Raw genomic sequence first — 14,077 nt, 5'->3', positions numbered from 1 at the left:
ACTTGCAAATTACTTTGGTTTACAGCTAACACCTGGAACTCATTACATTAAAAACAAACTATCATTGCTGCAATCAGTTTGCATGCTAACACATTTTCAGTTAAAACCTGTTTAAACATGACTGTTTTAAAATGTCAATGCACACAGAATCTGAAAAGAAAGAAAAGATTATGAAAATCAAAGTCTCTTTTTATGCAAAACTTTCTTTGTCTCTTTTTTCTCCCTTGCTATGTAAAGCAGTGTCTTCTGGGTAGTATGAACATCTCTCTGTCTGCATGATTCTATCTAGAGCTTTAGGATTTATGGCTGAAATATATGGAAAGTTCTGTCTTTCTGCTTTCTTCAGCAAATGCAATGGACCTATGGATTTTCTCTCCTGCAATAAGGTAGAAAGGATGCTTTACTTTTAAACTGTCCAGACACAGTTCATTCTTTATCTGCGAGTAGAAGTGCTGAAAAACATTGCTAGGCAAAATACTGTCTTAAATTACAACATATTTTCATTTGTCTTCCTTGGGCAACTCAGAAAAACAAAAATCATGTGACAAACTCACTCATGCTCTACTGCAGACAGACTTTTAAACAGTTTATGGCTAAACTCTATTGTGCAAAAAAGTCAAACTTAAAACTATTTTTTTGCCTTCTGTCTTTGAACATGATCGCTTCCAAGAATCCTGAGAATATACTTTCATCAATGTTTGTACTTATTAATTCCTGTCTGCTCGACAGTTAAAGATTATTTTATGCATTTTTTTCTCTCATTGTTCTTACCAAGCAGTCTGAATGCATAGATGATAGGGTCCGAATGTAGAGACGATGGCGTCCAAATGGAGAGATGATGGGGTCTAAATCGAGAGATGATAGGGTCCAAATGGAGAGATGATAAAATCTGCAAGCAAAGGAGAGTAGTATTGCTAGAACTGAATTCATCCTCAAGTCTTGGTGAGCATCCTCACAAAAAGACCCTGTTTTTACAAAAAGATTAAGAGAGAAATTAGAAGAACTTTCCACTTCTCTTCATCATATTCACAAATAATCGCAGTACAGCAACACAACACGCCCCCATAGTACAGTATGCAGATGATGCTACCCTTATCTGTTCAGCACTCTCACCCCAAGAACTCCAAGTAAAAATGCAATCTTCTTTTCAGGATATTGAAACCTACCTCTCCCAACACCAACTCATTTTAAATCCCAACAAAACCAAAATCATAGTTTTCAATAACAAAAAACCCAATACTTCCCAGCTCCCTCTATCAATCATCTGTGCAAATGGTACCAAAATTTCCCCTACTAACCACACTAAACTTCTAGGTCTTACCACAGATAACCTCAAATTTGACATACATATTGCCCAAACCATCAAAAAAAGTCCACATAAACTAGGCACCCTTTACAGGGCCAAACCATTCCTAAGCCTCAATGCCAGGCTAGCCACTGCACAAACACACCTTCTATCTACCCTTCTCTACAGCTCTCTCATATTTACTAACCTTAGAAAATCTGACCTCAACAATCTAGAATCATGTTGCCATCAAATTGCTAAATTTGCTACTAATCACCCGCTCTTTCAATACTAAACTAGCTAGAACAACCCAGCCTTTTATCTCTCAATTATCCTTAGCCCACAAAATAATCTACCATCCCAAAAACTGCCCTGCCATCTCCTCTTTAGTTCAATCTAATACTAATAGCAGATCCCTCAGATGTTCCAACAAACTCATACTAAAGGTTTCAAACTCCCACAACCATCATGGTGACTCCCTATATTCACACAGCATAGCCAAACTCTGGATCACCCTTCCAGACACAATAAAAAAAAAATCCAGTACATGCCCAGTTTAAATCACTCCTAAAAGAACACCTTACCCGTCACTGGCTATGCTCCTGCCACTCCCCAGGTAAATCTACTTCCACATTCTTAATTACCTTTCTCACCTGACCTTCTAACATCCCTACCATAAACTTTAACATATATTATATAGTGTTTGCTCTTTCTACACAGTAATTTGTGCAGTTCAACTGATTACATTACATTTACTACTACTTGTTTGTGCTTTACTACTGTTGAGTTTCCCTCTGGGTCTCCACTAGGTAATGGGGTCTTGTCTTGTATTGTTTACTAATACTGTAAATTAATTCAATTGTGCTAGTTTTTTGCTGTTAATATGATTTGTTTTTCTTTCTTTCTTTTATTGTTATGTATCTATGGGGAGCTTTTCTCCCTGGGTCTGCACTGAAAATGGGCCTCTGGCCCAGTCGGACATATCCATTCAACAAATGTAATAATAAATAAATAAGAAAGAAAAATACTTGCACAAAAAAACTGTCAAAAGCCTTAAATGGAAATTTGTGCTCATTAATACAACATCATGAAAATTATTATATAGACCAAGAAATCTTGGGCAGTTTGGAAAAAGAAGCAACTAAGGAAGTGTGAAAATATAAAGAACAAAATCTAGAGATGTTTGAAAGGTATAAAAAAGAAATATGAACAAGGGAAAGAAAGATAGATTTGATATGGTGCAATATTTATGCAAAAGAGAAAGCCAGACTAGTCAATACAAAAAAGAGTAGTTTCGAAGATATTTGGGTGCAGATAAAGGCACCCAGATATGAAAAATTTCACAATACAAAAAATAAGATCACAAAGGGGGACTGTAGAACAGAAACTTAGTAAAATAGAAGTTAAATAGAAGCTGAAGTTATGGCACACCTGTGATGTGAAGGATTTAGTGTAGAAAGTCTAACACAGGTTATGTTCATAGGTTCATAGGTAGATACTAGGCTATTAGCCCAAGGGTCTAAGTAAGCCTAGCTAACAAGGTTCCCTGGCTTACGCCACCCAAGAAAGTTATTTTACTGTGCCCCCGTTGAGCAGAGCCACAGATGTGATCCCTGGGTGTATTTCCTATTTCCCATCCACTCATCAAGATTTTTCTTGAAGAGTGCTAATGAGGAACTTGGCTTGACATAGATGGGTAGCTTGTTCCAGATTATGGGAAGTCTCTGGGACAGGAATCTATCCCTCCAGCATGTCCTGTTTATTTTGATGACAAGGTTTAGGTCCCTACAGTGTGTAGCTTGGAGAGATTGGGATTTCCTTAGGTGCAGCATGTCCAACAGCTCTGGGTTTGACATAGCTTTATATGTTAGGCAGAGATCACCTTGGAGTAGGCGATATGCTATGGAGTAAAGCTGGAGTTTTTTGAGACGGTCAGTGTAGGGCATATGTTTGAGACCAGTAATCCTCTTTGTGAGGTACTTCTGTGGCCTTTCCAGCTGCTGCAGATGCTTTGGGAGGTACATTCCAAAAGAGGAGTTGTACTCTATAATGGGTCTAATGAGTGTCAAGTAGAGGGGAACAATGACGTCTTTTTTCCTGGATGAGAACCCTTTTGTGATGAGGTGTGCCATGTAGAAGGATTTCCTGACTACTGTGGCGATGTGATTATCAAAGTAGAGACTACTGTCCACCTGGGTCCCAAGGTCTTTTATCACACATTCAGTGTTAAGTAGACTGCTACCTATGTAGTAGTTCATGGGTACAGAGTTTTTACCAAATGGGATGACAATGCACTTTTTGGCATTGAGCTTGAGGCCATGGCTCTGGCACCAGGCATCTGTCTCAGTGAGGCCCTTCTGTAGGATGTCCATATCATTTGGAGACTCGACTATGGCTCCTAGTTTGCAGTTATCTGTGAACTTCATTAGCCAAAGGCCTTCTGTGTTAGCCTGTACTTCAGAGAAGTAGATACCAAACAGGGGAGGTTGCAGGACTGAACCCTATGTCACTAGTTTGAAGTCAGATTTGGAGTCTTCAACTTTTACAGTGTGGGTTCTGTCAGTGAGCCAGTTGGCAACCCATCTTGTGATGTAAGGATTTATACCTAGTTTAGTGAGTTTATCTATAATTCCAGAATGGGGATGGTGTTGAAAGCCTTGGCGAGGTTGAGATAGGCTGTGTGAACCACCTTGCCCTCGTCTACAGTTTTGATGACTGCCTCAAAGAAGTCGATCATGTTCAGGAGGCATGATCTGCCTTTCACAAACCCGAACTGGGTGGGGTCGAGAGTTTGGATGTTACCAATGTCTTTGTTTATGAGTTCCATGGCCTTGCAGACCAGGCTCATCAGGCTAATAGGGCAATAGTTCCCGGGATCAGTGGTGGCTCCCCCTTTGTGGAGTGGGATAACTGTTTCTGTGCACCATTCAGTGGGCACAAAGCCTGATGTCAGGCTATGACTGAACATGGTGCTTAGGTGGGGAGCCAGTTCGTTCTGAAGTTCATGTAAAATGCAGCCTGGGATGTTGTCCGGTCCCATGGATGCTGTGTTTTTGGCTTTAGACAGTGCAGCTTTTACCTGCATAATTGTGATTACAGGGACTCTGCATTCTTCCTGCATAGATATGGGCCCTTTAGGGGGTGAGAGGGGGGTAAAGTTAGCACTGAACCTATCCGCCAGGATGTTGGCAATATCAGTTGGTTCTGTAAATTTCATGCCGTTGTGCTGTAACTCAGAGCAGATCTGGGTGTTGCCATTGAGATTCCTGACATAGCTATAGAATGCTTTGGTTTTCCTTAGAATCAGTGGTGATTTTATTTTCGTAGCTAGCTTTGGAGGATCTTATAAGGGATCTTAACTTCTTACTGAGGCTGACCAGGGAGCTCCTCCACTCATGGGATTTTGCATTTTTTGCAACAGTTTCTTCCTTCTGTTGTAGAGTTTGTTTATGGCAGGGGACCACCAGATTGGCTTCCTTTTTTTGGAGGATAACGTCTTGGGATAGCATGATCCATGCACTCGTGTAAGTGCTTATAGAGTGCATTTGTGTAGGATTCAGCAGTCATAACTGTATTGTCCATCTGCAAGGGTGTCATGAAATTCACCACTTCTGTCTTAAGAAGCATGAAGTTGGCTTTGGAGAATTTTTTTACCATGGTTTCCCCAATGAGGGGTGGGGTCGGATGTGGATATCTAGGGTGATTAGTTTATGGTCGGATCTGACCAATGAGGAGTTGACTTCAGGTGTGAAACACCAGTCACTCATGTTGGTAATGACTAGGTCTAGGATATTCTTGCCCCTGGTGGGGGTGTGGATAAGCTGATCCAGGGCATTGGAATTTACGAATCCCAGAAAACGTTGTGTGAAGGAGTTGGTACATGAGTAGTTTTCCCAATTAATGATGGGGTAGTTGAAATCGCCCATTATTAAGGTGTTTGATTGAACCCTAATATTTTCCAGTATATCAAGAAAAGAGGAGTGGGAATCCTAGGGCATGGTGGGGGATCTGTAGCAAGCTACAGTTTGTATTGCAGTTTTGCCCAGAGTTAGTTGCACTTGGATAACCTCAGATGCGTTATGCTGAGCAACTAGCCTGGAGGTGTGAATATCCTTAATGAATATGGACACACCTCCGCCTTTGGTATTCCGGTCCAGGTTAGATGGCCAAAAAGTGTGGTATGAGTTATAGTCTGTTAATGCAGGAGTGCTCTCTGGAGCCTTGAACCAGGTCTCAGTCACTGCACAGATATTGATGTTCTCCATTTTAAGGAGTGCCTCAAGGGAGTGCATTTTGAAAGTTAGATTCTAGCATTGAGTAGCATCACCCTCAGTTTTTGCTTGCCTGTTCCAGTTACAGTGGTGAATTTGTCATTTGAACCTTGCCTAAAAAAGGCACTATAGGGGTGGCAAGAGCCTTAGCTAGTATCTGGAATCCCAGGAGTGACAGGTGCAGGCCATCTCTGGCAAAGCATTGTGGTCTGTCGACCATGTCATCCCACACAGACAGATACTGGATCCCCTTAGAATGACACCAGAAGCTTAGCCAATTGTTGAAGTCAATAATTTTGTCCTTGTACTGCAGTATCATTCTGGGCGATGACAGGATGCTACTCAGGGCTAGGGTCATACCTGCCTGGACTACAAGATCAGAGAGCTCTTCCATGTCTCTTTTCATGTAGTCCAGGGAGGTATGTCTTAGGTCATTCACACCAACATGGACAATGACAGAGTCATATTTGTGCTTGTTGTAGAGTGACCCAAGTGCATGAGTTATGTGGTGGATCCTGGTACCCGATAGGCAGTTGACAGTAGCCTTCTCCTTGTTTAGCCTGGTGAGTGGGACATCAGTGTGCCTGACTATAGAGTCACCTATGACTAGTGTGTTGGGTACGTTGTTTTGCCTTATGGGCTGTGGCTGAGTGGCACACTGAGCCTGTGGGCTATGTGTCATTGGGTAGTGTTGGGGGGGGTGGAGGTTGATTGCGTTTCTGCTTTGGAGGTCTCTGTTGCTTGAGCAGATTTTTATTGGGAGCCTCCGCAAATGTTTTTGTGTTTCTATGTGTAGATTTTGGTGGTGTAGGTTTAGTGGGATTATGTGATGAGTGTGGTGTGGTGCAAGTGTTTACCTTCTCCTCTTGACTGTCAAGTTCAGTCTTGGATGGAGAGAGCTTTACCTCCAGTTTGGCTAGATAAGTGCATCTCTCACAAGTTGTAGTGTTGGGTGGTAGGAGGAGAGAGTTGTCTGTGTACATGAGGCAATTGCTGCATTGCCCCAAGATGTCCAGATTCATCAGATAGACAGGAGACAACACTGGTGGCTGACCTTTGGACATGCCTGAATAAAAAACTATTTTCCTCTAGACAAGTGAGGAAAGTGAGTATAAAAACTGTTTTCCTCAAGGTAATGAGGAAGGTTAAGTGCTGTAGTAATTTGTAGCTTATTTAGTGCTTACAACAAGTTTTGAACAAGTGCTGAGCATGAATAACAAATTCAAGTGCTAAAACTAAGAATCTGTAAATGATGTAGACTAGTTACAGGAAAGAAACAAGTGCAAATGCGGCTTTTAAATCAGAAAGTTGAGAGAATGTCACAGCATAATGGAAAGATAAGCCCCCAAAGTAGGGAGAAACAAGTTGAGTGGGAGACATCTGAAGAAGATATAAGGACATGGGAAAGAAAAAGAGATTTAATATGGTGCAATATTTATGCCAAGAAGAAAGCAAAATTAATCAATACAAAAAAACAGCATCAAAGATATTTGAAGAGAAATATATGCAAAGGCATCCAGATATGGAAAATTTTACAATACAGAAAAAAATTAAAACAATGACTGAGAAGGTGACAAAGAAAAAAAAAACAATCAGTAAAAACTAAATGAAAATGCCAGCAAAGCTGGAACTTCCAATGAGTAACCTCTCAAACCTCTTGAATCAGAGGCACATGGGATATATGCAAATGACCCTTATGAACACCAGGTGTTTCAACTAATTGGTGATTCTGAATACCCATGACTTGTTTCATCATTTTAATGGACAATTTTAGGCCAATAAAGCCAAACCCCACTAGCTGTGGAATACAGAAAAAAATAAGAAAACAAAGGGAGAAGGTAGAAAAGAGGATTAGTAATGGAGAAGTTAAAGAAATAGAAACTGAAGTGTAGGCTTACCTGTGAAGTGAAGGATTTAGTATAGAAAATCCAACTCTCATAACATCACAGCATGATGGAACAGTGAGTCCCCAAACTAAGAATAAACGTGTAACAGGAAGCATTTGATCCATTGCCACATGAAGATAGCATGGAACCTTCAGAAGGAAACCAGTGCAAAAGCTCAGTTGGAGCTGCACAGCAAGGGAAGGAACAGGATATGGTGGCACCTTTGATGCAGTTAATGTTGTGGAGTGATAGGCCAGTGAGTTCCCATATGAAAGATCAAAGGATGATGCAGGATGTAGCTGACGAGAATATATCACAGGAAGGTGTTCTGAAACTTCCTGTAGAATGTCCACAGGAAATGGAGAATAAAGAATGTGCCCTCACTTTAGAAAAAAAAAGATCAAAGGAAAGAGTTGCTTGATTTAATAGAGATATAGACATATTAAGATCAATATAATAAATAGATTACAGAAAGTCAATCAGACACAAAATGTTAGACGCCTGATGAAACAAACAACTACAGTAATTAAGACTATTAACGCAAATGTGTGTGATATAAGAGAAGTAAATAGGATATATTACTGTACAGCAAAATCAATAACTGATAAGGTCTTACCACAAAAAGAGAATGCAATAAGGGAAAGGAAGGGAAGGGAAGAAATCAAATACCATCATGCAGGTATTGAATTGAGAAGACCATAATGATCTGCAATTGTAGGACTGCATACATATCTGCTGGCATCATCAGATCAAAACATAGGAAAAGTGTTATGAAGAGCACAAATCTAAAATGGCTTCCCTGCTTAATTTAGCAGAAACTCACCAGTATCAAGTGGAAATAGAAACAAAACCAGAAGTAGACAAAAATCAGGCAGCAACTGAATTTGCCCAAAAACAAAATAAATAATATAAGGAGAAGGATCAGATGAGAAAACAAGAAATGTAGAAAATGCATAAATACAGTTGGAAGTACCGAAAATGTCTGGAAAAAACTCACATCAATCAGGATCTGATGCAGGAAAAGTTAAAGAGAGGTGAACTTAAAAAAAAAAGATTAAAGGTTAATATTGGGGACTGAGGATAGTGGACTATGTACATGTTGGTTTACAAAGTCCAATGAACATGTGGGGGAAATGGACAAATGCAGGTTCTGTAAAACAGAACTGGAAATAGTTGTGCATCTTGTTGCTGGGTGTGATACACTAATAGCAGATGGCCTGTATACTGAAAGGCATAACAATGTGGCAAGACTGTTGCATTGTGGATAGTGCAAACATTACAATACTGAAGTAGCTGTGAAGCATTGGAAACATGAGACACAAAGCATTATAGAGAATGATGAAGTTTATATCACATGGATCACCCATTACCAACAGTTAAAAAAAAATACAATGCGAGAAAAACAGATATAGTAGTCCATGAAAAGAAGACAGACATAGCATTTATCATTAAAATTGGTATACCCAGTGATTATTACAGTATATTACATACAGAGAGGCACATAGAAAATCATGACATAATAGGATTTGCAGGCAGAAATGAAGGCAATGTGGTACAAAAGGTACCCAGACAGCTCCACCAGTAGTAGGAGCAATTGGTCTCATAAAAAATAATTTACAATCTCATTTAGATTTGTTACCAATACACAGAACTTCATATGTATTGCTTGAGTCAGTTCTGGGCACATTGTGGGTACTGCAAAGAGCACTTTTGGCTAACATCAAAGATTGAAACAATACCAATTTCATGAACTTTAAGCATACTTTTATTTAGGAATGGGGTCCATTCATGTCATGGTATTAGCAACCCAAAAGACATAAAGAAATTAAACTAACATAATGTTTTACCATTTACCATACAGCATGCCATTAATGCTCTCTAGGACCAAGAAACATTTCTTTATTGGTTTCTTATCTTTCATTGCTGACATGCAATTAAAGAGAAAGTTTGTCCACTGTCTGTATATCTTGCAGAATGAAAAACAGTGAAATGGCACCTGCTTTTAGTTCTTTCTTTCTGACAAAACATACTCTGTTGTGCACTGCAAATCATGCTGCCTGTAGTCACTGTAATCTTCAAAAAGATCCCTTTGAATACATTTCATGCTTATTCTATGACTACTTGAAAAAATAAGGTATTTTTTCCCTTACATCTTTGTTTCTTCTTTCTCTCTCTCTTATCTGCCTTTTTGAAACAGACAGATATGATAACATCCTAGGTTCTTTTAGAAAAGCTAGCTGACCATGTGAGTTAAGAGGTCCCTTACTATCTTCCATCATTAGTAAATCCACTAAGTTATGAAAACAGTTTAAGACAAAAGATTTATTATCAGAGTGGATTAGCAGCATAGAGTGAAGGTTTCACATAGTCTAAAGTCAAGGGTTGGTGGGAGAAACTAAAAGTAAAAGTAACGGTAACAACAAGTTTAGTTATTCTTTCCCTATACCTTTAAGTGTGGAAGGAGAAAATATTTGTCATATTATTAATAATAATTGGAAGATTTTGATTGGAAATCAAGAGCTTGTTAATATTATAGGGGACAGACCTAAGTTCATTTATAAGAAAACTCAAAATTTTAAGCAATTATTAGAAATTTCTTCTAGGGTAACACCAGCTTTGATAAAAAATAAAAAATAGGAATATTCCCTTGTCATAATTGTTTATAATGTAGGTTTATTTTAACAGCAAGTAGTTTTTATTTTGAACGCAATCATTATTTATATATTGCTAAATATAGATTTACCTGTCAGAGTGAAGGTTTGGTTTATGTTGCAGTGTGTTCTACTTGTAAACATTTCTATATAGGCAAAACTATACGTAGATTAACTGATAGATAAATTGCTATTAAGAAGAAGGACAACATAAATGCATTAGCTAGACACTCACAGACATGTTCAGATTTTAGGCCGTTCCAATTTATGGTTGTGGAAAAAGTTAATAAGCAAAAGTTTGTGGAGGCTTTTAATTCTTATTTGGAACTTTTAGAACTTAAATGGCAGATTCTTTAAGAGCAGATGTCATTCCTGGCATTAATGAAAAAATGTCAATAAAATGTTATCTTAAGTTTAAGAATATTTAGACAAGATGGTCACATATTTTTAAATTTTTTTTGTTTCAAAAGTTAGCACAGTTTTAGTACTTTTAAAATAGGTATTGAGATCATGCTTATTCGTATATTCTAATGGAGTTAATTTATTTTATTGGTTAATTGGATTATAGTGTTTGTACATGGTGGCTATTTAAATGGATTTGATGTTTATTGATGGTTTTCTTTTTTTTTCTTTTTTTTTTTCAAAGCAGGTTTATTGTTTTAACATATAAGAGAAATATCATAACAATTTTATACAAGTAATTAAAAATAGGTATTATTATAATATTCAACAAAACAACTAAAGTATTTACAAAGACATCCACTACAATCAGATCAATTAATTAAACTAAAATACCATGCTATTGAAATTAAAATTTTTTTAACAAATTTTGTAAATTATCCCATACAATATAATAAGATGTTTTTCTATTTGTTTGTCCTAATTGTGTTTATTTCCATATGGCACACTATATTCATAACATTTTTAAATTCATTGAACGAAGGAGGTGTATCTGAAATCCAATTTCTAGTTATTATTTTCCTAGCCACTGCTAGAATAGACCATAACAAGGGAAGCTTAACCTTTTTAACACTTTGAGGTACAGGTGTGTTGAATAATATAAGAGATTTAGAAATAATGAAATTATCTGTAAAAAGAGCCTGCAAAAATTCATTAATTGACTTCCAGTATTCTTTCAATTTTATACAGTCATAAAACATATGAGCCCAGTCAGCATTCATTTCTACATTACATCTCTTAAATAAATTATCTTTATTATTTATTTTATTCATCATCAAAGGTGTATAAAAGATCTATGTAAAATTTCCATGTATAAAGTCTCCAGACAATGGAAGATGTAGTTCTATAAGCAGATTCCAATATATATTGTTTATCTTGTTGATTTGGTGGGTCCCCATTAATAGAAGTGAAATAATTCCAGTATGAATCTACACTGTAAAAAGTTTCTTGTCTGATAATTTTATGTATGTATGAAAGTTTACCTTTATCAGAAACTTTATGTTGTAAATTTAATATCAAGTAATCAATCAGTGTTGGAATAGATTCGTTAACTGTTATAGACATTAGATCTATTTTATTAATGAGATGTTGTCTAAAGGTCTGAACCTCTAACCAGCAAGTTTCTCTTAGATCAAATTCTTGTTTTAAGAAATCTAGATTTTTAACTTTATTATCAGATATCAACTGATACCAGTACTTTAGATCATTATCTATAGCTAAATGAGTTCCTTCAGAAGTAGATGACAAAAGCATACCCTGAGTATACATTATAGGGAATACAATAAAATTCCATTCCCTATACTTAGGGTGCATGAATATAAAGTTACGATAACTAATAATAATATTTAATGGGTAACAAACCATATGTTTAGGTGTAATAGGTGAAGTACAAAATTCCTTTAGTAACCATAACATGGAGTTATTTACAATCATATTTTTATGTGTTAAGGAGATTTTCATGAAGTGCATACTAATTAGCTCCCAATAATCTTTCCATTTTGTGACATATGACTGATCTATTAATAAAGTAATAACTTTTACAATAGAAGAGATAGTATATAAATTAAAGTCTGGAAAAGAAATACCCCCTTGAGACCAGCTATTAGTGTGTTTATTTAATGCAATCCTAGGTCTATTAGGTGCCCATAGGAAATTTAACATTAGTGTATTCAGTTTCTTGATAATTATTTTTGTAGGTGGAAGTATTATTGATTGTATTAAGTATAAAATCTTGAGGAATATTATCATTTTAATAATTGTAAGTCTCTCCTCCATAGTAAAAAAACATATTATTCCAGGTATTAAAAAGATTTTGTATATTAAGAAAACAGGTATTATAATTATTATATATAATAGATTTAATATCTTTAGATAGTATTATACCTAAATAAGTTATCTGACCTGAATTGGGTACATATTTAGTAAAATCACTAATGAGAATATTTTTTCGTGTATATATAGGTAGTATTTTAGTTTTTCTTCATTGAATATTAAACCAGAAATACTTTTAAAATTCATCATGTTATCAAATAGAGACTGCATAGAAGAATTAGATCCTGCTGATGTAATTAGAACATCATCTGCAAAAGTTGAATTTTGGATGTTGTATTTTCATCTATTTCAAAACCCTCTATGTCAATACTGTTTCTGATCAAATTAGCCCAAGGCTCCATTACTAAAGTGAATAATAGTGGAGAAAGTAGACATCCTTGTTTTGTACCTTTAAGAATGGGTATTTTTTGTGAAACATATGTTCCTACCTTAATATAAGCCAACGTTCCTTTGTATAAATGCTCAATTAGATTTACAAATGCATCTGAGAAGTTTGTGCACTTCATTAAGGTAAACAGATAGTCCCAACTTACTGAATCAAATGCTGAACTTATATCAAGACTAATAAGTGTTAAATCTTTCTTTTTCCTATTTGCAAAGTCTATTAATGTTAAAGTTCTTCTTATATTATCAAAAGTATTTCTATTTACAATGAAGCCTGTCTGATCTATATCTATAATGCCGGGAATGATTGTCTTCAATCTATCAGCAAAGATACTCATAAACATTTTATAATCATCATTAAGTAATGAGATGGGCCGATATGAAGAACATCTAGTTGGATCTTTATTAGGTTTTAAAATTGGCGAAATAAATGTATATTGCCAAGATGGGGGGTTATTAACTCAGTTTGGGCCAAAATAAAAACCTTATGTATTAATGAATATGTACTTTTAGAAAGGATTTTATATATCTCTGGTATAATACCATCATTACCCGGTGCTTTGTTTGATTTAAGCTTATTTATTTGTGTAATAACCTCTGTATATGAAATACTCTTGTCCAATAGTTTAATCTGTTGTTTATTGCTTTTATTCATGTTTGTGGTTATAAACTCCTTTATTTTATCTTTAGGTTCCATGTTAATGTTATTATGGTTAATTTTGTGAAAGTGATTTCTAAATTCATCTAGTATTTCTGGTATACTAGAAACATTCTTCTTTTCCTTAGAGAAAAGATTTCTTTGATATGGTTTTGTTTATTCAACCTTTTTGTTTTATTTTTAAGTCTATGTAAGTATTTGGGGCTTATTGAATAAGACAAAACTTGTATTTCTCTAAAGTTATTTTAACTTTATGAGTTAAAATTTCTTTGTATTTTTCATTTAGTTTGTTTATTTCTTCAATAACTTTCTTGTCCATAATATTTTCTTTATTATTATGTTTATAAGAGTCTAATTTACTTTGAATATCTAACAATTCCTTATCCCAAGATTTCCTTTTATTATTATACCCTCTGATACTTTGTCCATATAGATATGATTTTAAGGCATCCCAAACATAAACAATGGAGACTTCAGGAGTATTATTTATGTCTAAAAATGTTTTACTTCTGAAAGTATATATTCTTTATAGTCTTTTAGTTGAGTTAAGTATGCTGGTATCCTTTTGATCTGAACATTATGAGTATTTTTATCATGAATTCAAAAACAATTGAATTATGATCAGATATAGGACACGAAATGATTTTGGA

This window comes from Protopterus annectens, chromosome 5.part0 (assembly GCF_019279795.1).
Source record: "Protopterus annectens isolate FY-2018-M chromosome 5.part0, PAN1.0, whole genome shotgun sequence".
NCBI classification, from domain to species: domain Eukaryota; kingdom Metazoa; phylum Chordata; order Ceratodontiformes; family Protopteridae; genus Protopterus; species Protopterus annectens.
The sequence above is the reverse complement of the archived record's forward strand: the minus strand, read 5'-3'. Positions refer to the sequence as shown.